Raw genomic sequence first — 25,623 nt, 5'->3', positions numbered from 1 at the left:
TCACCGTATGTAAAATAATAGCTAATATCTACTGGGCACTTTACTATACATCAGACCCTTTTCTCAGCCCTTTGCTGTTTATTTTAATTAATCCTCCCCAGAACTCTATGAAGTTGAAAATATCATCATCATCTTCATTTTTTGGCTCTGAAGACCAAAACTCAGAATGACTCACCCAAGGTGATGTAGTTCATGGGAAGCAGAGTCTATATTCTTCAGAATTCTGACTCCAGCATCAGGGATCCTGGTGATAAATTACAACTTCCTGGGTACTAAAATATATGCATGAAAGTAGTTAAACTTTGTCTTTAAGTTTTATATAAGAAAATAGAAGTGGTGAATAAAGATTAAAAATTATTTTTTTCTGAGAAGCAAGCGGATGATTACAAAAGGAAACATTTAGGAAGCAAGTATTCTAATAGTTTTTCACTGATTTAATTTTAATTTGTTTCTGTCCATGAGTGAAGATAATTAACTTTGACTCTCAGTATGCTGAGAACTTCCTCTTTCCTGAATTATCACTGAGAATCAGGGTGAGGTTGGATTTACAATAGTATGGTGCATCATGTCCACCTCAAATATCATAGTATGGATACTTTATATTTGTATATACATTTGTAAAATACTCTCTTGTTTGTGACACTCTAGGTGGAAGCACTGTGTAACCTGCAAATCATATTCCAAAGTGATCATTGCTAGTCATTCCATTGGCTCATTCCACTATAGATATAGCCTTAGTCCCACTTTCATTGCTCCTGAAGCTGGATCAGTAGAAAAGGTTAGGTCTCAAGGGAACACAACCTGTGAAAGATTCCTAGTGGACCATTGACCATTTCCCTCATTTACTTTTGGACCAGCTTTATGTTGAACCAGGAGGAAAAAGACTATAAAATCTATTCTTGTTCTGGGAAGTTTGAGAAGTAGGACTGGACACATTATATTTTCCCATTCAAGTACTGGCCTTAGAGGGAGAGAGGTGAGAAAGAGCAGGAAGTATTCTGGAAATCAAATATTTACCTTGACACTGACTCATTTATCTAATCTTACGGGCAAAGACCAGGAATTCCAAAGGTACCCCAACTTGTACCCCTCTGGGGTGAGTCTCTGGCTATGGTACTGCAGTCGTTTGGTAGCATTGCAATGCTTTCAGCCAGCTCATGGTGCATGCCAATAACAGGTGATTTGAGACAAGGAAAGATCTTTTTACATTTTTATTGCACAGTGATTGTTTCTTAATTAATAATTCTCTAAGTTTTTCTGTGGTCTAGCTTATTGCTACATAAAAAGGGCCAGCAGGTAACAGGGTCTTTCTGAAAACAAACTTTAATTTCCTTTATATATAATTTATAAGTAAATGGACCATAAAGTTCTATATCTGGTGACTTCAGATTATGGATATTTTGTCTTGTAGCAATACAGGATATAGCTGCTTTTTCTTTCTGAGTCCTCATCTTTTAAAGACCTCAAGATGTTGGAAGAGGGATTGCCTTTTAAAAATATATTTGACTACCCCAAGTCTTAGTTTTGGCATATGGAATCTAGTTTCCTGATCAGGGATTGAACCCAGGCCCCCTGCACTGGGAGTGGGGAAGTCCTGGGAATGACTTTTTATTTTGAGTTTCTTCACCCTCTCTCTCTCTCCTCACCCTTCGTGAGTCTGGGCCACTTTGGAGTAAACATTTGCCCATTTGTTCATAATTCCTGTAATTACAGCTTCATGACTGAGAATGGAAGCAACCACCAAGTGAAGAGAAAAAAATAATGTTTCTTTCTCTCATGATCATAGCAATGTGATTTGAGTATCCCTTCCTCAGGGATATCTGAGAAAGTTAACAGCAGTAGGTAGAGCTTGTGCTTCGTCACTTGGTTCGTGTGTGTTCTGTGGGAGAATGGGGATGGTAGGGGATATAAGGCTGATAGTGAACTTTACCCCTTGTCTAAAGGGCATGATTGTCATTGGCCTAGTTCAGTGTTACCATGTGAAAATGTGGGCTAACTATTGCCAGTTGTTCTGATCTGAAAAGAGAAAATAGAAATCTGAATTTTATGTTAATCTTCTCATTTTTATATATTTGCTCCAAAATTTAACAAACACTCAGTGAGCCACAGAGGACACATGTCCAGGCAGGATTTGGCCCATGGTACCCTCTGGCAGCCGGGAGGGGCCTCTCAGTTTGGTGAAAATGTTATAAGAGCGCTGAAATGAGTGCACCAGGGCATGGAGGCCATAGAATGCAAGACCTGGCTGAGTTTCACTCTCTTCCCTCTTTTTTGTTTGGCTGACAAGGTTGTGTTGTAACTTTTCTGCTCATCTGAAGGAAAACCTTGTGCTTCCAGATTTCCAGAATCCAGATTTCCCTCCTGGAGAAGAAGGGAATGGGGATGTTGAACTCAGCTGGGAACTTCAGGAGCTGAGTGCAACCAAACAGAGGTGGGGCAAGGCTGGTTACACCACAGGATTTGAAACCAGGCTGCCTTCTGGGAACCGAGACGCAAATGCATCTCTGCAGGATCTGGGCAGGTGGACAAAACATGGCACAAAACAGAGATACCAGGCCCAAGGATGGAGCAAGGCTTGAAAAGGGTGGCTGAGAGATGTCCAGGGAGCTGAAGAACAGCTCAAGGGCTTGGCTTAGCTGTGGGCGAGGAGGGAATTGTTAAGCCAGTCAACCTGGTCTGGATGGTTGTTGATCATTGACCCAGAGAAGTAATCTAGGCTGAATTTCATGAAGGCCTTGTATCTTCTTGTCTCCGTCTACACCACTTGGGTGACAACTCCATGTTCTCCAAGAGCAGGAACATGTGTGTATGTGATAGTTGCTCAGTTGTGTCTGACTCTTTCAGACCCCATGAACTGTAGCCCACCAGGCTTCTCTGTCCATGGGATTCTCCAGGCAAAATACTGGAGTGGGTTGCCGTTTCCGTCTCCAGGGGATCTTCCCAACCCAGGGATTGAACCCAGGCAGATACTTTAACATCTGAGCCATCAGAGAAGCTCACAGGTATGTTATTCCTTTGTTTATTATTATTATTATTTTTATTTTTTTCCCTTTGTTTATTATATACACAGTTGATGTGATATGGCTTCAGCATTATGACTCAGACAAGACAGGCTCACTCTGCCTCCAGATTGAGGCTACAGCCTTTGGAATTCCTCATCATATTCCCTGTCATTCCTGTGATTGTTATCCTGGATGCTCTTAGATTGAGGAGTCTGATAGTTCAGACTCTTTATTCTCAGAACTGATTGAGAAACTGATAGAGGCCTCTTACATAGAGTTATCCCTGGTGGAGCTGGGTCAGGATGACAGTCTGGGCCTGGGGCCAAATACCTTGCCTTCCAGAATTTTAACTTCTACCCATTCCATTCCAGGCACACCTACTGAAAAGGCCTCTGAGTTGTTTATCGTATGGAGGCAGAGGAGAGTCAGAGTCCTGAGGACAAACTCTGGCTCCAGAGGGAAGGGGCAAGCCACGTGAGGACAGTGACGTGGAACACTTTAGCCCTGTTCACTATAGCAGTGGTTCTCAAAGTGTTGTACTTAGGTGACCAGCCTCAGCATTACCTAAAAGTTGTTAGAAATGCTGGTTTGTGGTCTCCAACCTAGACACACTGGGTCAGAGACTCCAGGAAGTAGGGCCCAAGAGTCTGTGCTTTACCTAGCCCTCCTTATGATTCTGTTGCAATTAAAGTTTGAGAATCATTGCAGTGGAGCAAGGAGGTTCAGGGGACCCAAGACACTGCTTCTCATGAATAAGAAAAATCATTTTTCCTTCTTCAGAGGAACATGATAAAGAAGTACAGAGAAAGAGACCACAAGTCCTGCTTTAACAACTGGCCCTCATGGAAACAAAGACGCCATACATGGGTTTCCCCAACAGTTAATCCTGCCCTCTGTGTAGGACTGGGGCTTTCCTGGTGGCTGAGTGGTCCAGAATCTGCCTGCCAACCAAGAGACACGAGTTCGATCCCTGAATCAGAAAGATCCCTTGGAGAAAGAAATGGGAACCCACTCCAGTATTCTTGCCTGGGAAATTCCATGAACAGAGGAGCCTGGGGCCTCCCACCAGGCTCCTCTGTCCATGAGATTTCCCAGGCAAGAATACTGGAGTGGGTTGCCATTCTCTTCTCCAGGAGATCTTTTCCCAGGGATCAAACTCACATCTCCTGAATTGGCGGGTGGATTCTTTACCACTGAGCCACCTGGGAAGCCATTTACTTGTTTATTTATTTGGCCAAGCTGGGTCTTAGTTGTGCCACATGGGATCTTTAGTTGTGGTGTGAAACTCTTAGTTGTGGCATGTGGGATCTAGTTCCCTGACCAGGGCTCGAATCCAGCCCCCCTGCATTGGAAGTGAGGAGTCTTAGTCACTAGACAGCCAGGGAAATCCTCAGATGCCCCTTTATTATCTGTTAATGCTCCCTACCTTTTCTATAAAGGAAAAAAGAGTGGAAAGGGAATGATGAAAGAATATACACAAGCAGAGAGGAAAAAACACTGGAAGATATAAAAGGAAAGTAATAAATAGGTATTCTGTTGCTTCCAGCATCATTCTTTACAGTTGGATTATCATTTATTTTGTATTTTATTAATTTAGTTTTTATTCTGATTTATTTTTCTAGTTGTGACCCCAACTCCAGGACAGTTGACTTTGGTAGAATCATTGGTCATCTATCTGCACAGACTCAATGGTGCTGAGCTGTTTGCTTCCTATTTGTGTCTATTCATTCACGTTATTGATACATGTGTATTGTTCAGTGATGTGATTATTTATGTCCTTCACATTCACCTGGCAGTTGAAATTCTATAACTTGTTCTGTAACCTTGAGCAGGAAATTCATTTTCACTCTCCACAATCTTCAAATTGGCCACTAAATGTTCAGTGATGACCAGAATTGCTCTCAACATAGAGTCAGCATTTCATATTCTAAGGTTGAAAACAGAGACGTGTGTGCATGTGTGCTTAGTCACTAAATCGTGTCTGACTATTTGTAACCCCGTGGACTGTGGCCCACCAGGCTCCCTTGTTCTTGGGATTTTCCAGGCAAGAATACTGGAGTGGGCTGCCATTTCTTTCTCCAGAGGATCTTCCTGACCCAGGGATTGAACCCGCATCTCCTGAATTAGCAGGCAGATTTTGTACCCGCTGTGCCACCTGGGAAGCCTGAAAAAAAGAGATACATTTCCCAAATGCTTGTACTTGGGGAAGATGTCTTTTGGCTTCATCCCACCTTTCTAGAGGCTTGGTATGAAATTATGCCTCCTTGGGTATATGCAACCTCAATGAAATAGAGAGATTATGGTTCCCTTTATTTTCCCCACAATACAACCTCTTGTAAACACAGCCAGTCTAAAGGGGAAGCTTGTTTCCATTAAATATTTAATCTTTCTAGATACTGTTCCAGGAGTGAAAATTGCTAAAAAATTCAAACTACCTCTGCTTATAAATATTTTGCTTTGGTTTCATCTAGAAATGGAATTATGGTGGTGTTAAAATCACATGAACTGAATAGTTGTTTGTTCCCAAGAACTGTGTTCAACCTGTTGCCACAACCCTGTGGGTAGGTAGATCATTTCCTTTGTACAAATGAGACAACTGAGGCACAGAGAACTTAAGTGACTTTCCCCAAACACTCAAAACCCTCCCTCCTTAAGAATTTAAAGCAGAATCAAATCCAGATTTGTTTATATAAAAGTTATACCCTTGGCCTTCTTGTCTACTAGATGGGCCAGCTCCCGGGTTAACTCCCAATATGAATTGTATTTTGGGCTTTGGTCAGAATAGCAGAGGTCTCCAGTGGTTGGTGGGAGAAGTGGATAATGTTTCAGCAACATTAGTCATTTGTTAGATGAAAAAAGTCAGAAATTCTTCATTTTGATTCTATCCAGATTACTGAGTCCTACTCTAAAACTTTGGAATAGGTGTCTCTGGAGATGAGATCCAGGAATCTGCATTTACTATAAGCTCCACTGGTTGTTCCTATGACTGCTGATGAGAACCACCATGTTGAATTGCTGGGTAGCATTTAATGTTTACTGCAGGGATCTCCAAGCTCCAGTAGGATTCAGACAGGCATTTCTGTTCACCATTATTGGCAGAATATTGAATATTTGAATTTTTGTCATGTTTTTCTCTTTAAGTGGCTAACATGAATATTTGACTTCCAATATAAGGGTATGTATATCCTACTGGAGGGAAAATTTTAGGAGAATTGTAAAGCTGATGTTGGCCCCTATCCCTAAATATACTCTTCCTTTCCCTCTGCTTCCCCCAAATGCTAACTGTTCTCTCTTGTGGACAATCCAAGGCCTAGGTGATAAAAACAAAACTGTCTAAGCTTGTTTTAGTTTTCTGTTGCTCTTGTAACAGAATACCACACATTCAGTAGTTTAAACAACACAAATTTATTATCTTATAGTTCTGTAGGTCAGAAGTCCAATATGGGTCTCATTGGGCTAAAATCAGAGTCATCAGGAGACACTGTGTTCCTCTGTGGAGGCCCTAGAGAAAGATCCTTTCCATGGCTCCTTCAGAGTATTGGTGGAATTCAGTTTCTTGAGGTGGTGAGCCTGAGAGCCCCGTTTTTCTGCAGGATATAAACTGAAGGCCATTCCCAGCTTCTAGAAGTCACCCACATTCCTCAGCTGTGATCTGTTTCCTCCATTTTCAAAGCTGGCAGCTGCCCTTCTCACTCATTGAAGTTGTTCCACTTCTTCCTATTTCTTCTCTCAGCTCAGCAGGGGAAAGTTCTTTGCTTTTAATGTTTCAGGTGATTAGATTGGCCCTATCTACATAATCCAAGATACTCAACTCTTTCCCAAAACCCATGCATATCCTTAGTCAGTTCTGCTAAGTTACATGTTGCCATGTAGGATAAGTTCACAGGTTCTGGGGATTAGGACGTGGGCCTCTTTGCGTGTGTACTCAGTCGCTTCAGTTGTGTCTGACTCTTTGCCATCCTATGGACCATAGCCCACCAGGCTCCTTTGTCCACAGTATTCTCCAGACAAGAATACTGGAGTGGGTTGCCATGCCCTCCTCCAAGGGATCTCCCCAACCCAGACTTGAACCTGAGTCTCTTATGTCTCTTGCATTGGCAGGTGGGTTCTTTACCACTAGTGATGGGCCTCTTTGGGGGAGTATTATTCTGCCTGTCACAGACATATTGTCTGCCTCTGTTTGACAAATAAGACAGTAGGAGTTGTCATTGACACTGGGACTTCAGGCATTAATGTTGATGCATAGGAGAAAATGTGACAACAGGATCGTTTTCTCAGTTGAAATAATCTCATGGTCAATTTCTAAAGCATGTAATTTGAGAAAGGATGTTTCAGGACTTTTGTCCAATCAAGCAGAGCTGCAGCATCACTTATCTCTGTGTGTTACAAAGTGTGTAATGCCCAGAGTGCCTGCTTTTCTGGTCATTTAGAGACAGAAAAAAATGGTGTTGATGTGAAATAGGCACATTCAGCCAGGATATTGGCTTTCATTTGGCCACTGATGCCACTCACTCTCAGGCTTCTGCAGTTTTGATTGTATCCTTCTGATTTCCTAGTCTGCCCTTCTAGCTTTTTACCCATTTATCTGTAACAGTACATATTTATGCCAAATTCTGATACCTACTCATTCTAAGAAATACTTTCCAAGGTGCTGAAAAGTATATCTACTCATTTTTCCCAGTTGCTGAATTCAAATGATAAAAAGAATCCATGTTATCGCCTAGTCTTTCAAAGGTTCTTTTTGAGTTCTTCTCTGGATGTCTTCCTTCATAAGTTCCTGTTCAACACTGAAGAAGCCCATCATATCTTGGACATAGTCGGTACCCAAAACTACTTATGGATTTGAAGAAGTAAAACTTAAAACAATAGCAATTGTATTGTCTGTACACCCCAATTCTGCAAGATGTGTGTACTTATTGTTTCCTTACAATGTTGTTAACAAAGAGAACATTGCTAAGAATGTTGAGAGTAGGTGAGGAAAACTGGGATTGTTGGAGATGAAGTTTCCAATTCTCCTTTACTGAATATATTAAATTATATTCAGTCAGTACCTAGCAGTATATTGGGAATAAGGGAATAGACTAAAAAGGGAGTCTGTTTTTGAATATTCAATGATGTATAGTATGTACGCAGAAAAATATACATATGGTAAATGTGTAACAATGAATTTTTACCAAATGATACTCCCATGAAATCAGCATCTATATCAAGAAACCAGAATTGTTATCAGCACCCCAGAAACCCTCCTGCTTCCTTTTAGTGGTTACTACTGTCAAGGGTAACTACTGCCCTGATGCTTTAGAAGTTTGAGAAATGGACTGTTTTTAAAATAGAGAAAAATTCTTATAATTATGGTGAAAATACTTCTTTTGAACAAATTCCCAAGCAAAGGTATGTGGGTTTGTTGTTGTTGTTTAGTTGCTAAGTTGTGTCTGACTTTTTGCAACCCCATATACTGTAGCCTGCCATGCTCCTCTGTCCATGGAATTCTCCAGGCAAGAATACTGGAGTAGGTTACCATTCCCTTTGCTAGAGGATCTTCCCAACCCAGGGATCAAACCCGGCCTCCTGCCTTGGAGGCAGGTTCTTTATCCCTGAGCCACCTGAAGCCCCATGTGGTTTACAGAGATTTAAAAAATCTCTCCTGCCCTGAATGTGCATTTAAGTACAAAATGGTAAATTCTTTTCTAAATATTCTTGCTTTATTTGATAGTTTGAGTTAAAAAGCAACTTTGAGTCAGATTATTTCTTAATATTCATTGAATATTTTAAGGGTTCAAACAACCCTTTTGCCTCAAATACTCACAAGTTGTTAAAACTATACCAGGCACTTGACCCTGATTGATGACTTGGCACCACATCTGTTTCTAAATATTTTTTTATTGAGATAAAATTAGTATATTTTACATTTTCTCTGGACCTTTGGTTGAGGTTCATAGTAGTGTACTCAAAAAAAAAAAAAAAAAAAAAAAAAAAACAAACTGTTGTCAGCAAGGGTGGCAGTCCCCATACCACATATTTTAACTGTCTACCACAACACTTTCTTAGATAAGTATAAAGTGAAATTGCTTGCAGCAAAATGAAATGGATAAAATGTTAGAAAAATTGGATTCAGGGCTGTAGTTCTCTTATTCCCTATTCATTCTCTGTGTTCAAGGATGTCAAAACATTATTTCTAAATGTAAAACATTGGGAACAACCTTGCCTAACCAACATGAGTGCTTAAGTAAATCGTGGTATAGTCATAATGTGGACCGTTATGAAACCATAAAGGCATGTTTCAAAAAAATGCTTAACTATATGGAAAACTTAATAGAATTAACCATGTACTGAAAAATTCCAGCTTTGTAAAAAAAAAAAAAGGTGCATCCTTGCCCATGTGTGTAGACGAAAGACTCAAAATTCATAACCCGTTGGCTCTAGTTGTTTCTAAATTCTGTGCTTGAGTGCAACTTAAATTTTTTTATTTTACAAATATTTTCATTTTATAGATTTCTTTTCAAAAATCAGAAAATAACTACACAGAATCCTTTTTTTTTTTTTTTAAGATGTGTTGGACAGATAATGACTTCTACTGAGAAGCAAAGTATTTGGGGGAAATAAGACATGGCAAATAAATGGCCTAGTCAAGAGGTGGACAGAATTCTGCACCACAGCCACAGGGTCACAAGCATCTATTCATGAATAATCATCCTTGAAATAATGGAATTTTCAGTGCAAGAAACTTTAATGGTCACTTCATCCAATTTTCTATGTAAGAAACCCCACAACAACAACATCTGCCCAGAATGTACTTTGAGCCTAAGTTGGAGCAGACCCAGTGAAGAGACCCCCAGTGTTCCAGAGACAGCCCAGGTTGGTTGTGGAGCACTTGGATAGGATATGTTTCCTTATGTTGATGTGGAATTTGTTTCTTGGTATTTCTGCTTGATGGATCTAGTTCTACCATCTTGTGGCCATACAGAGCAAGAGAAACCCTTTCTTCATTACAGGTGCCTTTCAAATATTTAAATATATGTATGTGTATTTTTAGCAATCATTGAAGTGTAAGTTAGGTATAATAGGCTATACCCATTTAAAGTGTACTTTTTTTCTTTTTGGATGTGCTGGATCTTCATTGCTGCAAGCAGACTTTCTCTAGTTGCAGTGAGCGGCGATCTACTCTCTAGGTGTTGTGTGGACCTCTCATTGCTGTGGCTTCTCTTGTGGCTCACAGGCTCTAGAGTACACTGGTTTCGGTACCTGTGGCATAGGAGCTCCTCTGCCCTGCTCTGTGGCATGTGGAATCTTCCCGGACTAGGGATTAAACACATGTCCCCCACACTAAGGTCCCAGGTAACGCAATGGTAAAGAATCTACTGCCAATTCAGGAGACACAAGGGGTGCAGGTTTGATCCCTGGGTTGGGAAGATCCCCTGGAGAAGGAAATGGCAACCCACTCCAGTATTCCTTCCTGGAAAATTCCATGGACGGAAGAGCCTGATGGGCTACAGTCCATGGGATCGCAGAGAGTTGGACACGACTGAGCATGGAAGCACCTACCACCCTCCCAACCCCCTCACTAGCAAGAGGATCCCCAACCCCTGGACCCCTAGGGAAGTCCTTGGTGTGCTGTAACAGAGTATACACCCTTAAAATCATCAGCACAATCATAATGCAGAACATTTTCATCACTCCTTAAAGTTTCCTCATGTCCCTTTGCAGTCCATCCCTCCTTCAGACCCTGTTCTAGGCAACCATAGATCTACCTTCTGTAACCATCAATTAGTTTGCATTTTATAAAATTTCATATAAATGTAATCATACAGTAGATACTTTCTTTTTTTAAAAAACTGTCTTGTAGCATAACTTTTTCTTTCACTTTGTGAAGCAGTTTTGCTCCATTCTTCACTTTTATGGAGCCATCATAAAAGGTGTTTCAGACTTTGTCTTCAGAGAACTAACCATTTAGTGAAAATGTATTATAGACTTTATGAGTAAACCTTCACTCACTTAAAAAGTAGAGTTGAATTATAATCCTTGAGGGTACTTTCCAGCTTTAACACTATTTCATTCTATGTAATGTTTCTATTTACTGCTCAAAGCTAATGCTGTACATTTGATTGAAATTAGTCCAGTGACAATTTTTAAAAAAAAAACTCAGTAGGCTGTAGGGTTTTGTTGTTTCAATTTTTAAAGTTTAACACAGTTTCCTTGTCATTTTATGAATCTCAATGTATACATAATTACTTAATGATTTTTCACATGGGGAAGGAAAGCTACAGTGGCAAAGGAATATTTATAAAATTCATGTAAGACCTCTTAGGGCAGGCAGTCCCATGTTGTAGGAACTTCTTCCTTCTACCTGTTTAGTAGAATCTAAAAGGTGAGTATCCTGACATATATATGTACTTAAATATGTATGTGGTGAATATCGTAGTATATTTTAAGCTGTACAGTCATAATCAAACAGATAAGATGATGACATTCACATTTTTGCCTTTTTTTTTTAATAGTTCCAAACCACACCCAGTGCAAATTGGCCTTACTACTTGAGACCAATCATTTTTTGAGATTGAAATCTATAGTAGTAGGCAGAACACTTTAGTGTGGAGTTAGTTGCTTGCTTTCTTTGGTCAGATACTGACTTTGACAGAAGATTATTTGAAAATAGACAGTTTAAAGTGACTGAATTTTGAATCTTCTGAATTGTTCTCTTGGATGTCCAAATCTCAGGTGATCACACCAACAGAAACAGGTATGCAAAAATTTCCCTTATGTTGATAGGAAAATACAGCCTCATATTCTAGAGCTGCTTTTTTAAAATGTGATTGTTAAAATTGAGATAAACCTCCTCATGTTTGTTGCTGTTTTTAGTGCATTCTTGCTTTGGAAGTCTAGGTAACTCTGCATAATCAATGCACAGTGACCATGATGTGAGGGTCACATAATTTTTAATTCTCTTAATCTTTCTCTCTTAAAAATTATTTCTTTCTTAAGTGATACTTGTTGGGTAAGAAAGGACTGTTTTGATTTATTCAGGATTTGATAAAAAATTAAATTCATAATTTTTGTTTTGGCATTAAGTTTCCCTTTAGAAAGATATATGCAGTTTTAGGAAAATGCTAAAATGACTGAATATTCTCTTTTTGTGTCGTCTAGAATGTATATGTATTATTGCTTCGAAGCCTGATTCTTTCATTCTGATGAAACAGCACTAGTAGTCTATAGTTTAGTCATGTAGAAGCGAAACTCCTCTTTTTTTCCTAAAGAATTTCTATAGATATATAAGACAAATATCAATAGAGGATATTGTAGGTGCTAGGGCTATGACATGATTATATACATCCACCTGGAGTCTGAGGAAGACATCTTATTTGAAATAAATTCTTTACCATTATTTTTGCTCACCTATATTTTGAAGTCTTGGAGATAGTGCTTCTGCTTCAAAGTTTGTTTTCACTGTTTCGCTGAATTTGAGAAGAGACTGTAGGTTTTCAGAAAGGGCTTCCTATAAACTGTACAAATTCTAAAAAACAGGTTGCCTTTCATAGTGAGCCTTTTTAATGGTTTCTGAAATTGGCTGAAGAATCTACATATCTTTACCCCACATAGTCTTGGTGTCTGTAGCTGCCTTAGTTTAGCTCTTTTTCTTAGTAAAGCGGAAAATGTACAGTTCCCAGCCCTGTAACACTGAGACGCTCTTGAATGATACATGTTGAGGAAACCTAGATACTGGTATCACTGGCAATTTGCATCGGTCTTATTGCCAGAGAATGAAAGACTCTTGAGTTTTCTTGAGAGAGACCAGCTTTTAAAAAGTTAAGTGTGTTTCCTTTGTGCACTGACCTGAGGTCTCACACTGAAGTAGAAAGTGAAGACTTATCTGTTCAGCTCTGTGAAGCAGGCAACTGTTGATTCACAGTCATCATAGAGTAGGGTGACTCTGGCTCTTATTAGAGAGACAAGCACATCATGACCAACTAACTCTGGAGACTGAGTGCCATGGACAAATTCCACGTAATTCTTATAAAAAAAAAAAAAAAGAGGCACCAACTCTTGAAGGCTTTCTCAGGAGCCAGAATTGAATCCTCTTTCCTGTATTATGCCCAGAGTCCAACAAAGGCTGTGCCCTCCTGCCAGTTCTTTCATAATGAACAAGCCAAGTGTTCAGTTGTGTTCTTGTGGAGGAGGGGGATAACATTCCTTTATGATCCCCAGTTTAGATCAGCTTACCACCCAAAGCATGATATTTGATTACCCTTATTATGTTACTTTGCGTAGCTACAAATGTTGCTAATGGTGTGGCCTTATCTAGCCATTTAAAAGTCTGTGTTCATGCTGCTTTACTGGTCAATGCTATAAAAGCCCCTATTGCTAAGGACCCTAGTAATAAGTAATATGAACCGATGAAGAGGGAGCAGTACTTGGGTTAGGCATGCACTGCAGGCACGTGCATCTTGAACTCCTGAATATATTCCACTGAGTTCCTGATGCCCGTTTTTTCCTCTAAGTGCTGATTTTAATCTCTAATATTCAGTGTGCCTGGGCCTGAATTGCTTTGAGAATGATAAAAGTTTGCTGGCCTTTTCTGATAACATTCTTCTTTAGCATTGAGGTTTCTATAGTTCCTTCTTTTTCATTCCTTCCAAAAGTTTCTGACTCAGTTCTCAGTCTTGCAGGATAGAAGACATGCTGTCATTAACCAGTAGGAGCAAATGGGGAGAATTATCCTTTTACCTATTCCAGTGGAGGTGGAAAGTTAAGTGGTTTTTCCTTGGAGTAGTGGCCTTTAGGCTTTCTTTCTATTTCTTTTTTCTTTACATTTTAATTTTATATGTACTATAATTGACTTACAATGTTGGGTTAGTTTCAGGTCAACATAGGCTTTTTTCATTGTTCTACTCCCATTAGTTAAAAAACAACTTTGTTTTGTGTACACAACACTTTCAAGGTATACATTTTTAACTTACTAATATATTCAAGTGCTACTTAATGTATATGTGATATATACTAGAGTCCATGTAAAAATAAATTTGAAAGAATAAGGTAATTTTTTTAAGTGTATTGTTAATTAGAAGGATTTTATAATACCCTTAGCAGATATGATGCAAAAGGCAATATGGTTTATTTTATTTTTTAATTAGAGGAAAATTGCCTTACAATGTTATATTGGTTTCTGTGGTACAACAGTGTAAATCAGTCATAACACTATATATATATATGTATGTATGTATCTCCCCTCCCCAGGAGCCTCCCTCCCCTCCCCCCATCCTCCATGGAACAGGGGCCTGGGCCCCAGGCACAATGAAAATAGTACCATCTTTGATACCAGCAGATGACCTAGGCTGTGTAGATTTACCTTACCTGTTTACCTGTTTTATTCTCATGTAAAATGAGAACAAAATAATACGAGGAAACATAATATTGGGTTGGCAAAAAACCTTTTTCCATAGGATATTGCAGAAAAATCTGAGCAAACCTTTTGGTCAGCCCAATACTATTATAGTGTGTGTGTGTTTATGTATGTGTATGTATATATAATCATGATAATAATGTTTTCAGTTTTGGTTAACTCACTGGGTTGATGGGAGAGTTGAAGGTCATATGTGAAAGTGCTTTATGAATTAGCGTGTAAGACTTAATTCTCTTGCATATGGGACATGTTGGTCATTTTCTTTAGTCTTTGCTTTTAGGCCACTATGAAGAATCAGTTTCATGCTTATTTTTTCTCTCACAAAGTTGAGGTCATTATTACTAGCTAAGAATAAAATCTCTAGTAAATTTGCCTGGAATGCTTATACTAACTGAATAAACAGAGTTATAGGAAAAACCCATCACATTAAAACATACAAACAAAAAAACATGGAATCAGCCTATTAAAGTTATTTTAAGATACTAGAATTAAGTAAAAATTTCCAAGATTGCGGAAGTTGGGTAGGGTCAGACTAACTCTGTAAGCAGAATGATTAAATTATCCTGGGGCAGGTCCAGCATACCTTCCTGGGCCCAGCCTTATATGGAACAGTGGAAACATGGACCTTGACACTTGTTTGAATTATATGACTCTAGTGCTCACCCAGCTGAGTGGTGTTGGGCAAGTTTCTTAACCTTAGAGAGCTTGAGTTTCTTTATCAGTAAAAATAGATGTAACCACTACTTTGGGAGGTTTTTCTAAGGATTAGAGATAATTTATATCAAGTGTCTGGCAGTAGATTCTCTTAGTGTGTGCATAGTATCAACTTAAAAAAAAATTACACTGTTCCATGTTTGCGCATTCCTGTGTCCACGCAGATCTGCTGTTATAACCCCCATTCTTCATTTAGTCTTTCATTCCAGATGTTTTTTTATTTAAACTTAGAGGATGAAATGATTGGAGGACATCACCGACTCAACGGACATGGGTTTGGGTAGACTCTGGCAGTGGTGATAGACAGGGAGGCCTGGGGTGCTGCGGTTCATGGGGTCACAAAGAGTCGGACACAACTGAGTGACTGAACTGAAGAACAAAATCCTGACACTCTTAAGCATTTCCTCTTATTTCCAAATTTAAATATTACCTTAGGGAAGTTGCTATATAATTTACTCTGAAAACAGGCTTTCTACTATATTTTCTTCAGACCAAATAAAGAGAGTGATTAAGTAAGATGCTCTATGGAAAGCAGGACCACTATATACATATGGTTGTAGGATGTTCCCTAATGTAATATTATTCTGTTCAAATTTTCTTTAATATTTTTAATTATAAAATAAAGCATGCAGAAGAATAGAATAATATAATATACGCTCATTTTCTCTACCCCGATTTAAGAAATGTCAGCAATTTGTATGTTTCAGCTCTTTATTTTCTCTAAGAAATAAAATACTAATGATATGATTGAAGGCCCTCTCCCATTTAATCCCTTTCCTCATCTGAAATTGGCATGTGTTAGTTATTCTTTCTGTCCATCTTACTATTTTTCTGTGAACACTTTTCATTAATAATATAAAGTACTTGAAACTTTTTACAAATATCTGCTATACAGCTTTCTCATTTAACATGTGTTCATGATTTTTTTTCTTATTAATACAGATAACTACTTCATTTTAACTTGTTGTGGAGTATTTCACTAAATGAATATTCTAAAATTATCTAGTCTTTTGATGATAGACATTCAGGTTGTTTCCAGTTTTTTGATACTATAAATAATGATGTGCTTTTACCTATATTTTGACTTATTTATACAAGATTTCCTCTGGGATGAATTACTAGAAATAGAGTTGTGGGTCATAGAATATGCATATCTTCACCTCTTTTAGATGTACTACTTAGGAGAGCAATATGGCAGCAAGAGTGACGATCTCTTATACTCTTCCAGCATGTGGTATCTCCATCACTTTTATTTTTGGCAGCCTGATGGGTTGAGGATGTTAGGTCATTGTTTTCATTTGTCTTTTCTGTTTTATGTAGCTATTAAAAGAATGTTTAAAATCTATGACATCACTCCATTAAATAATCATACATGTACCTAGGTATGTATATGTAAATGAGTATTTGTAAATTTAAATAGTCTAAAAGGGTATTGGATAGACTATTCAGAAGCACCTTACCTCAGTATTAATAGTGGGGAATTATTAGCCCTTAGAGCATGATTTGTCAGCCTCAGCACTGTGGAAATTTTGGACTGGATAACTCTTTGTTACAAGGGGATCTTCTGTGCATGGTATGGTATTTAGCAGCATCTCTGGTCTCAACACACTAGATGCCTATAACACCTCTTCACTCATGAGAGTCAGAAATGTCTCTAGACATTGCCAGATGTCCTCTGGAGAGCATAATCATCTCCTGCTGAGGAACCAGAGCCCAAGACTAAACTCTGCTTTGTCCTGCCTAACAGAGCTTAAACATAAGACCCCCAAAGAATTAAACCCTTCCCAAGGATTTTTATGCATTTGAGAACAAAGATCAAGAGTGGTTATAGGGCTTTTTTTTTTTCCTGCAGAAACAGAAAAAAAGTTAAATGAGATCTCAGTGGGTACTAAGTAGCCAAAACAATCTTGAAAAAGGAGAACAAGGTTGTAGGACTCACATTTCCCAATTTCAAAACTTACTACAAAACAATATTAATCAAAATGATACTGTACTGGAATATAGACCAATGGGCCAGAATAGAGAGCCCAGGAATTCACCCTTGTGTATCTGGCCAAATGATTTTTGATAAGGGTCCCAAGACTATACAACAGGGAGAAGACAGTCTCTTTAATAACTGGTGTTAGGAAAACTGGATATCTACATGCAGAAAAAATGAAGTTGGACTCTCCTAATACAATATACAGAAATTAAAGTGCATCAAAGACCTAAAAGTAATACCTAAAATTGCAAAACTCCTAAAAAAATACATAGAGGAAAACCTTCAGGACATTACATTTGGTGATGATTTGTTGAATATGACAACAAAGGCAAAAGTAGACAGGTGGGACTACATCAAACTTTAAAACTTCAGTGTATCAAACTTCTGTGTATCAAAATGACTGTTTCATCATTAGAAAATGCAACTATGGAATGGAAGAAAATATTTGCAAATAATATAGCTGACAGAAGTTTAATATCAGTTCCCTATAAAACATACAGGGAACTTCTGCAAGGTACAGGCATACCTTGGAAATATTGTGGGTTTGGTTCCAGACCACCATGAGAATGCAAATATTGCAATAAAGTAAGTCATATGAATTTTTTCATTTCTTAGTACACATAAAAGTTATGTTTATACTATACTATAGTTTATTAAGTGTACATAGCATTATGCCCCAATGTATATAATTAATTTAAAAATACTCTATTGCTAAAAACTGCTAATCATCTGACAATGAAGGGTTGCCACAAACCTTCCATGTGTAAAAAAAAAAAAATGCAAATTCTATGAAGTGCAATAAAGCAAAGCACAATAAAATGAAGTATGCCTATAACCCTGTTAAAAATGAGCAAAGGACTTGCATTAACAGTTCTCCAAAGAATATACCCATGTGGCCAACAAGCATATAAAAAGATATTCAACATTACTATTCATAAGAGAAATGTAAATTAAATCCACAAAAGCACCTCACAATCATTAGAATGGCTAATATCAAAGGAACAAGTGTTGCCATGGGTGTGGTGAAATTGAAACCTTTGTGCACTGCTGGTGGGAATGTAAAATGATGACGCTATTATGGAAAACAGTATGCTTCCTCAAAAAATAAAATTTAGAATTATCATATGATCCAGTAACCCCACTTCTGGTTGTATATTGAAAAGAATTTAAAGCAATTCCTCAAAGATATATATTTGCACACCTATGTTCATCGCAGGACTTTCCTGATAGCTCAGTTGGTAAGGAATCCACCTGCAATGTAGTAGACCCTAGTTGGATTCCTGGGTCAGGAAGATCCGCTGAAGAAGGCTTAGGCTACCCACTCCAATATTCTTGGGCTTCCCTTTTGGCTCAGCTAGTAAAGAATCGACCTGCAATGCGGGAAACCTGGGTTCGATCCCTAGGTTGGGAAGATCCCCTGGAAAAGGGAAAGACTACCCTCTCCAGTATTCTGGCCTGGAGAATTCCATGGACTGTATAGTCCGTGGGGTCGCAAAGAGTCGGACATGACTGAGTGACTTTCACTTTCACTTTCATGTTCATTGCAAAATTATTTACACTAGCCAAAAGATGGAAGCAACCTAAATGTCCATCAAGAGGTGAATGGATAAAGACTATGTGATATATATACAATGAAATAATATGCACCTTAAAAAAATAAGGAAGTCTGTCACATGCTGCAACATGGATGAACCTCAAGGACATTATGCTAAGTGAAATTACAAAAGGACAAATACTATATGACTCCATTCATATGAAGTATTTAAATTAATCAAAGCCATAGAAACAGGAAGTAGAAAGATAGTTGCCAAGGGCTTGGGCAAGGGGAGTGCTAGTATTTTATGAGTATAGAGTTTCACTTTTTCAAGATGAAAAATTTTAGAGATCAGTTGTACGACAATGTGAATATACTTGGCTTACTGAACTGTAAACTTAAAAGTGGTTAAAATGGAAGCTTTAATGTTCAGTCTTTTTAATCACAGTAAAAAGTTAAGAATAATTATAGGGATGCAAGAACATCAGTTACTCAACAAAGTAAATTTTACAGTGTCTTATCCAATCAAAATTTACCAGGCATGCAAAGAAGCAGGAAAATAATGACCCATAATGAGAGAAGAAATCTATCAAACAAAACTGACCTGGAAACTGAGACAGGTATTATGATTATCAGACAATGACAATAAAAAGATTGTTAGATTCCATATAGAGACAGAAAATTATAACATCTGATATGAACAATACAGTAGATTGGTTTAAGGGCAGATTAGACATTGTAGAAGAAAAGAATAGTGACTTTGAAGTCAGGGCATTAGAAACTATCCAGAATAAAATAGAGAAAAGAATTACAAAAAAAATTAAAATATCAGTGATCTGTGGGACAAGTTCCAGTCACCTAATATGCATGTATTTAGAGTCCCTGAAAGATGAGGGAGAACAGGAAAAATATTTGAAGAAATCATGGTTAAAAAATTTCCAGATTTGATGAAAAGTATAATCCTACAGATCTAAGAAGCTCAATTAACCCCGGCAAAAGATGTGTAAGGAAGATTCCATCAAAGCACATTACAATTCAATTGTTCAAAAGCAGTGACAACAATCTTAAAAGATGCCAAAGAACAAAGGCATATTACATATAGAGGAAGAAAAAAGATGATACAGATTTCTTGTTGAAAACTAAGTACACAGGACAGTTGAGGACCATCGTTAAAGTGCTGGAAGAAAAGCCTTTGACATATACCTTTTTTTTTTTTTTGGTCACACTAAACAGTATGTGGGATCCTAGTTCTCCAGTAAGGGACTGAACCCACATCCCCTGCATTGAAAGCGTAGAGTCTTAACCACTGGACATCCAGGTAAGTCCCTAACCTACAATTCTATACTTAACAAAAATGTATTTCAAAAACAAAGATGAATTAGACTTTTCAAACATGTAAAAATTGAAAAAATTCATCACCAGCAGACCTGCACGACAAGAAATGTTACAGGAAGGCCATCAGGCAGAAAGAAAATGATACCACATGGCAATATAGAAATACAGATCTATACAAAGGACTCAAGAGCACCAGAAATGGACCTATATAAGTAAACGTAAGACCTGCTTTAAAAAAAACTGCTTGGATGTGGTGTTTAGTATGTATACACTACATTCTAGCCTTACCATCTTTGTCTTTGAGGCTCATTTTGGAATGTAATGATATACTACCTTGTATTATATTTGATGTTAAGAACCTCTGTAGCAGAATTTTAATTCCCAAGCCTCAAAATTTTGTTGTGTAAGAAATGTTTTTATTTTTCTACACTGTCCCTGTCATCAGTACCCATATAGAGGAAGATTCTTTTAGTTGTACAGAGTAAAATTCAGTCACTTAAAACTGAACTCAGTTGTCTTTCCTGGGTGGTATTTAGTTTTCAGAAATTTCATGTGTATGAGAGTAAGGAGTTTAGTTCAGGGCTGTGTTTCTCTGTCACTGGCTTCTGCTGAGACTTCAGTTCCTGCTTAGTCCCTGGGTGTGGCTGTCCCTCTCTGCTGCCATCTGCAGAAGTGTCTGGATCTCCACTTCATCTGTAGTCCATGTGGGGTCCCTTCTTTAAGACCTTGAATCCCTTTCAAGTCCATCTGGTAGTAGTGAAATGATGGAGGGTATGGGAAGAGGGAATGTAAACGGTAAGTTACTATTTATCAACTTCATTCTGTTGTACCTGAGATAACATATTGCCTGTCCCCAATTCTCATTGCTCCCTGAAACACTTTCTGGATCATTGGGGTACACATAAACCTCTCCCTCTTAATTCTTTGTGTCCAGACCACAACCATGCCATCTACCTAGTGACATCTCTCGGAACATCTTAAAAGTGATCTTAACATCATCTATAATGTTTTTAACATTTTTTCCTGATGAACGCTATTTATTACATGTGTAACACTAACATTGTGATTTAACTTTCTGTTTGTGTTTTTTACATCCCCCTTGACTTGTGTGTAAGTTCCTGGAATGCCCAGATCAGAGATGTGATGTCTTGATGCTTTTCTTAGTGCTTAGCATTAGGCAAAGTGCATACTTGGTCTTCAGTAATTATTGGCTGAATGAACAAATGAATGAATGTAAACTTTTTGAGTACAGAGAATTCATCTAATATTTCTTTTACATCTCTTATGATGCTTAACATAGTATTGAATACTGAGCAATCCCAAATGATTTACTTAGTTTAATTGAACTGAGAGTCATTTTAACTTAATTAAAAAAATTTTTTTTTTAATTATTTATTTGGCTGCACCAGGTGTTAGTTGCAGCATGTGGGATCTAGTTCACTGACCAGGTATTGAACTCAGGTCCTCTGCATTGGGAGCATGGAGTCTTAGCAACTGGACCACCAGGGAGGTCCCTGAAACAATTTTTTTGGCTGCACTATGCAGCATGTGGGATCTTAGTTCCCCAACCAGGGATTGAACCTGGGCCCCCTGCATTGGAAGGGTAAAGTCTTAACCACTGGACCACCAGGGAAGTCCTTGAGAGTCATTTTATGTTAACTCTTTCTACATATATTTACAGTGCCTGAAGAAGTCTAGAGAAGCCAGGTCTTCTACAGACTGCTCATTAAAAATAATTTAAAGTATTGGTTAAAATCAGCTGGGAGAGTTTTATAGAATAGAGAAGGAAGGTAAAATGAGTGTGATTGTATACAAGGTGTAATCATTTCATCAATAAGAAATAAAACTAGGCCAGAAAAATAAAAAACCTAGCCAGCATTATTTGTGATGTAATTGCCATCACAGATAGTACTGGCTAGGTTTGTGATGGCAATTTCTCAGGAGGATATTGGACTTCCCTGGTGGCTCAGACGGTAAAGCGTCTTCCTACAATATGGGAGACCTGGGTTCAATCCCTGGATCGGGACGATCTCCTGGAGAAGGAAATGGCAACCCATTCCAGTATTCTTGCCTGGAAAATCCCATGGATGGAGGAGCCTGGTAGGCTACAGTCCATGGGGTCACAAAGAGTCAGACAGGACTGAGCGACTTCACTTTTCAAGAGAGTGTAAGCAGACAGATGAATCCACTTCATTTCTGTGAGGCTAAAGGAGAAAAATTGCTGAGCAAATGGTTCTCCTAGTTTTATTTTGGTAGGATTTTAATGATCTTCTACACTTACATTCATACAGCAAATGTTCGTTGAACACCAACTATAGGTAAGCAGTGTGTTGGACAGTCAGTATTCAGCTATGATCTGACAGAAGTTGTTTCTTACATCCCCAAATGCTTAGTCCTTGATGGAGTTATGGTGGACAGAAAATACAGTGTGCGAAATGGCATTTACCAGAGTGTTGAATGACTTTCTTTGGCATCACTGAGCAAAACATCTGCTCAGGGAGGAAGATTCCTCTGGGGTATGGTCTTTGAGCTGGATCTGGAATGATTACTGGGAATGTACACCCCACCAGTGGGGTCTGGTTTGCACCCCATATAGCAAGTTTTTATGTTTCCTGGCACCATTGCTCTAACTGACTCTTATACTTTTATTTTTTTTTTATTTATTTTTATTAGTTGGAGGCTAATTACTTTACAACATTGCAGTGGTTTTTGTCATACATTAAAATGAATTAGCCATGGATTTACATGTATTCCCCATGACAAAAGCCACTGCAATGTGGTAAAGTAGAGAGGGAGATGGGAGGGGGGACCGGGACTCTTATACTTTTAAAATTACGGGTGCTAGATTTCTGGGCAGAACAATGAAATTTCATTTTTTTGGCTTAATTTTCATTTAGCTTTTGGGTGGTGGTGTTCAGTTGTGTCTGACTCTCTGCGACCCCATGGACTGCAGCACTCCAGGCTTCCCTGTCCTTTACTGTCTCCTGTAGTTAGCTCAAACTCATGTCCATTGAGTCGGTCATGCCAGTCATTTAGCTTAATGGTCATTTAAAAAAGATTTTCAGGGACTTTCCTGAAAGTCCAGTGGTTAAGACTCCAATGCTCCCAATGCAGGCGTCTTGGGTTTGACCCCTGGTTGGGGAACTAAGATCCTGCATGCCATATGGTGCAAGGAAAAAAAAAAAAAAAGATCTTTCAGTAGGTTAGTGGTTTCTCAGTTAAAATTTTTCTTAAACAGTCACATATGGAGCTTGTCCTCTAACTATCTTGTCCTCTTTTGTTACTTGCTATTCCCCTGCTGTCTTGTAAGGAAGTTAAATCCTTAGGTGGGAGTTGTGTTGGGTGATGGGTGAAAGGCTGTACATGGTAGAAGCTGAGGAAAGAGTTGAACTGCTCCATGTAAGATAAATGATTAGGGTTAGAGACTAAGGACAGCAGACTGAAGCCCAGAAAGGGGACAGTTCAGGAGTTGTGGTAGAGAAGGAGACTTTCTCCCAGAGAGGAGTTTTCAGGAGAGATGGAATAATTAAGGAAAATTAGCAGAGTTTTTCCCAGGGGTGTGCAATTTGATGCTTTTGAACTGTGGTGTTAGAGAAGACTCTTGAGGAGATCAAACCAGTCTATCATAAAGGAAATCAATCCTGAATATTCATTGGAAGGACTGGTGCTGAAGCTGAAGGTCCAATGGTTTGGCCACCTGATATGAAGAACTGACTTATTGGAAAGGACCCTGATGTTGGGAAAGATTGAAGGCAGGAGGAGAAGGGGATAACAGAGGATGAGACGGTTTGATGGCATCACTGCTTTGATGGACATGAGTTTGAGCAAGCTCCAGGAGTGGGTGATAGACTGGGAAGCCTGGTGTGCTACAGTCAGTGGGGTCTCAAAGAGTCAGACTTGACTGAGCAACTGAACTGAACTGTGCAATATAAATTTTCTTCTCTACCTCTCCATATTTCTTTTTTTTTTTCCTACCTCTCCATATTTCTTTTTTTTTTTCTCTCCATATTTCTTATTCAGTGCATTGTTAGATTGGCTCTACCTAACAGAAATATGTTGAAGCTGATGGGCATAGAGTAAGAGGCAAAGACTGGATGAGGAGAGTCAGGGAGAGCAGACGTGAACCTTCTGAGGTAGCCCTCACAAGGCAACAGATTGCTGGACTAAGGCAGTGGAGTGGAGAGGAATATTCCAGAATTTGGTTTTGGTGGTAAGTTACTGGTTTTGGAAGGGAGAGAGTAATAGAGTCAAGATGACTTTGAGGCTTACAGCTGGGGAGAGTGCAGTTGTAGGAGATGTCCCAAGTGACTGGGACTGACCCTGGGAGGAAAGGTCACTGTTTCTGGCTTGTAACGGGGAGGGTGGATGCCAGTGACTTTCTCCTTCTTTTTTGGTTAAAATTTTTTTTTCTCTTTTGGCTCCAGGACTTGGCTCCATCATGTGGCCTATCTGATCTTAGTTCCCCGACCGAGAGAACCCACACACTTTGTGCTGGAAATGAAGAGTCTTAACCACTAGACCACCAGGATGTCTGATGCCTGTGCTTTTAAATGTATGACATAAATCTAAAAAAGGAAGCATCTCTCTTGCTTACTGATGATGCAAGTGTTCTTCTTCTTGTTCCTGTTCTCACATATTCTCTGAGGTCCTGTTATAACTCAACAGAGTGGAAAAGAATCTATGTTGGTCTGGTGTTGGTCTTCTCAAGTGATACTGAGTAGGCCTTAGAGCTAACTTTGATTTAATTCAAGAAAACAAAGGGTATATTCTGAGGGTCATAGAAAGTATTATACCCTTACAAGTTAATTTTTTTTTCTATTTTTTTTGGCCACACCACACAGCGTGCAGAATCTTAGTTCCCTGACCAGGAGTCAAATCTGTGCCCCCTGCCTTGAAAGCGTGGTGTCTTAACCACTAGACTGCCAGGGAAGTTGCTACAACTTAATTTTTTTTTCAAATTCTTTTGTCCTTATTTGCTTTTGACTAGTTAAACTATCAATACTTAACATCTTTTATAGTAATAGTGCTCTTGTTAATTTCTAAAGCTATATAACTGATGGCATATAAACATTAATGCCTGTGTGTCTTAATTTTGACTGTATTTTTCTTTAATGGTTTTTCTTTTGAGTTCTCTTTTGATGTATATCTTCTCATCCAGCATTGCTGATGACTTGTCTAGAATTCTGAACACATTTTAGTCCTCAGTCTGAGTGCCAGCTCTTTCTCTGTGGAGTAAGAAGTGTGGACTGGATTTTATCAGTGTTATAAATAATTAAAATTCATTGTGTCTAGATTTCTTTATGTCTAAGAATGAGGTGATCAATGTGAATCTACTTTGGAAAGTATAAAATGCTTGGCAAATATATAGTGCTGTTATTAATTTTTGTAGTGCCAGGATTCTGGTGAGAAAATTTCCTGAGTTGGTAGTGAGTACTGCTTTCTTCCATTCTCTGATAGCAAAGGAACTTCATAATTCTTGAGCAAATACCTAGTTGTACTGTGAGGGTACCCATCTCTTGTGAATAGGAAAAGACTTTAACTTGTTCTGTTTGGCTGTTAGAACCCTTCACTGGCAGCACACAGGCTGTTAAAAGAAAGGTAAAACTATAGATTTGTTTTCTAGTGGTACTTTTTAAGAAAATCATGTTACATTTTGACAGTT

General features: G+C 38.5%; 1 protein-coding gene across 3 annotated transcripts in view; it reads left to right on the top strand.

Annotated features, from left to right (window-relative positions):
* Positions 1-25,623, top strand: part of PLS1 (plastin 1) — a 127,289-nt gene that overhangs the window by 24,772 nt on the left and 76,894 nt on the right. The window contains exon 1 of one of the 3 annotated variants that reach the window (XM_070466637.1): positions 24,497-24,513. The exons of the other annotated variants lie outside the window; for them this stretch is intronic. The gene's annotated coding sequence lies outside the window, so the exon portion shown is untranslated. Of the gene's footprint in view, positions 1-24,496; positions 24,514-25,623 lie in introns of those variants that run through there. 3 annotated transcript variants of the gene reach the window in all.

Source organism: Odocoileus virginianus, chromosome 4 (assembly GCF_023699985.2).
Source record: "Odocoileus virginianus isolate 20LAN1187 ecotype Illinois chromosome 4, Ovbor_1.2, whole genome shotgun sequence".
Lineage (NCBI taxonomy): Eukaryota > Metazoa > Chordata > Mammalia > Artiodactyla > Cervidae > Odocoileus > Odocoileus virginianus.
This window is presented reverse-complemented; position numbering and strand designations above follow the sequence as displayed.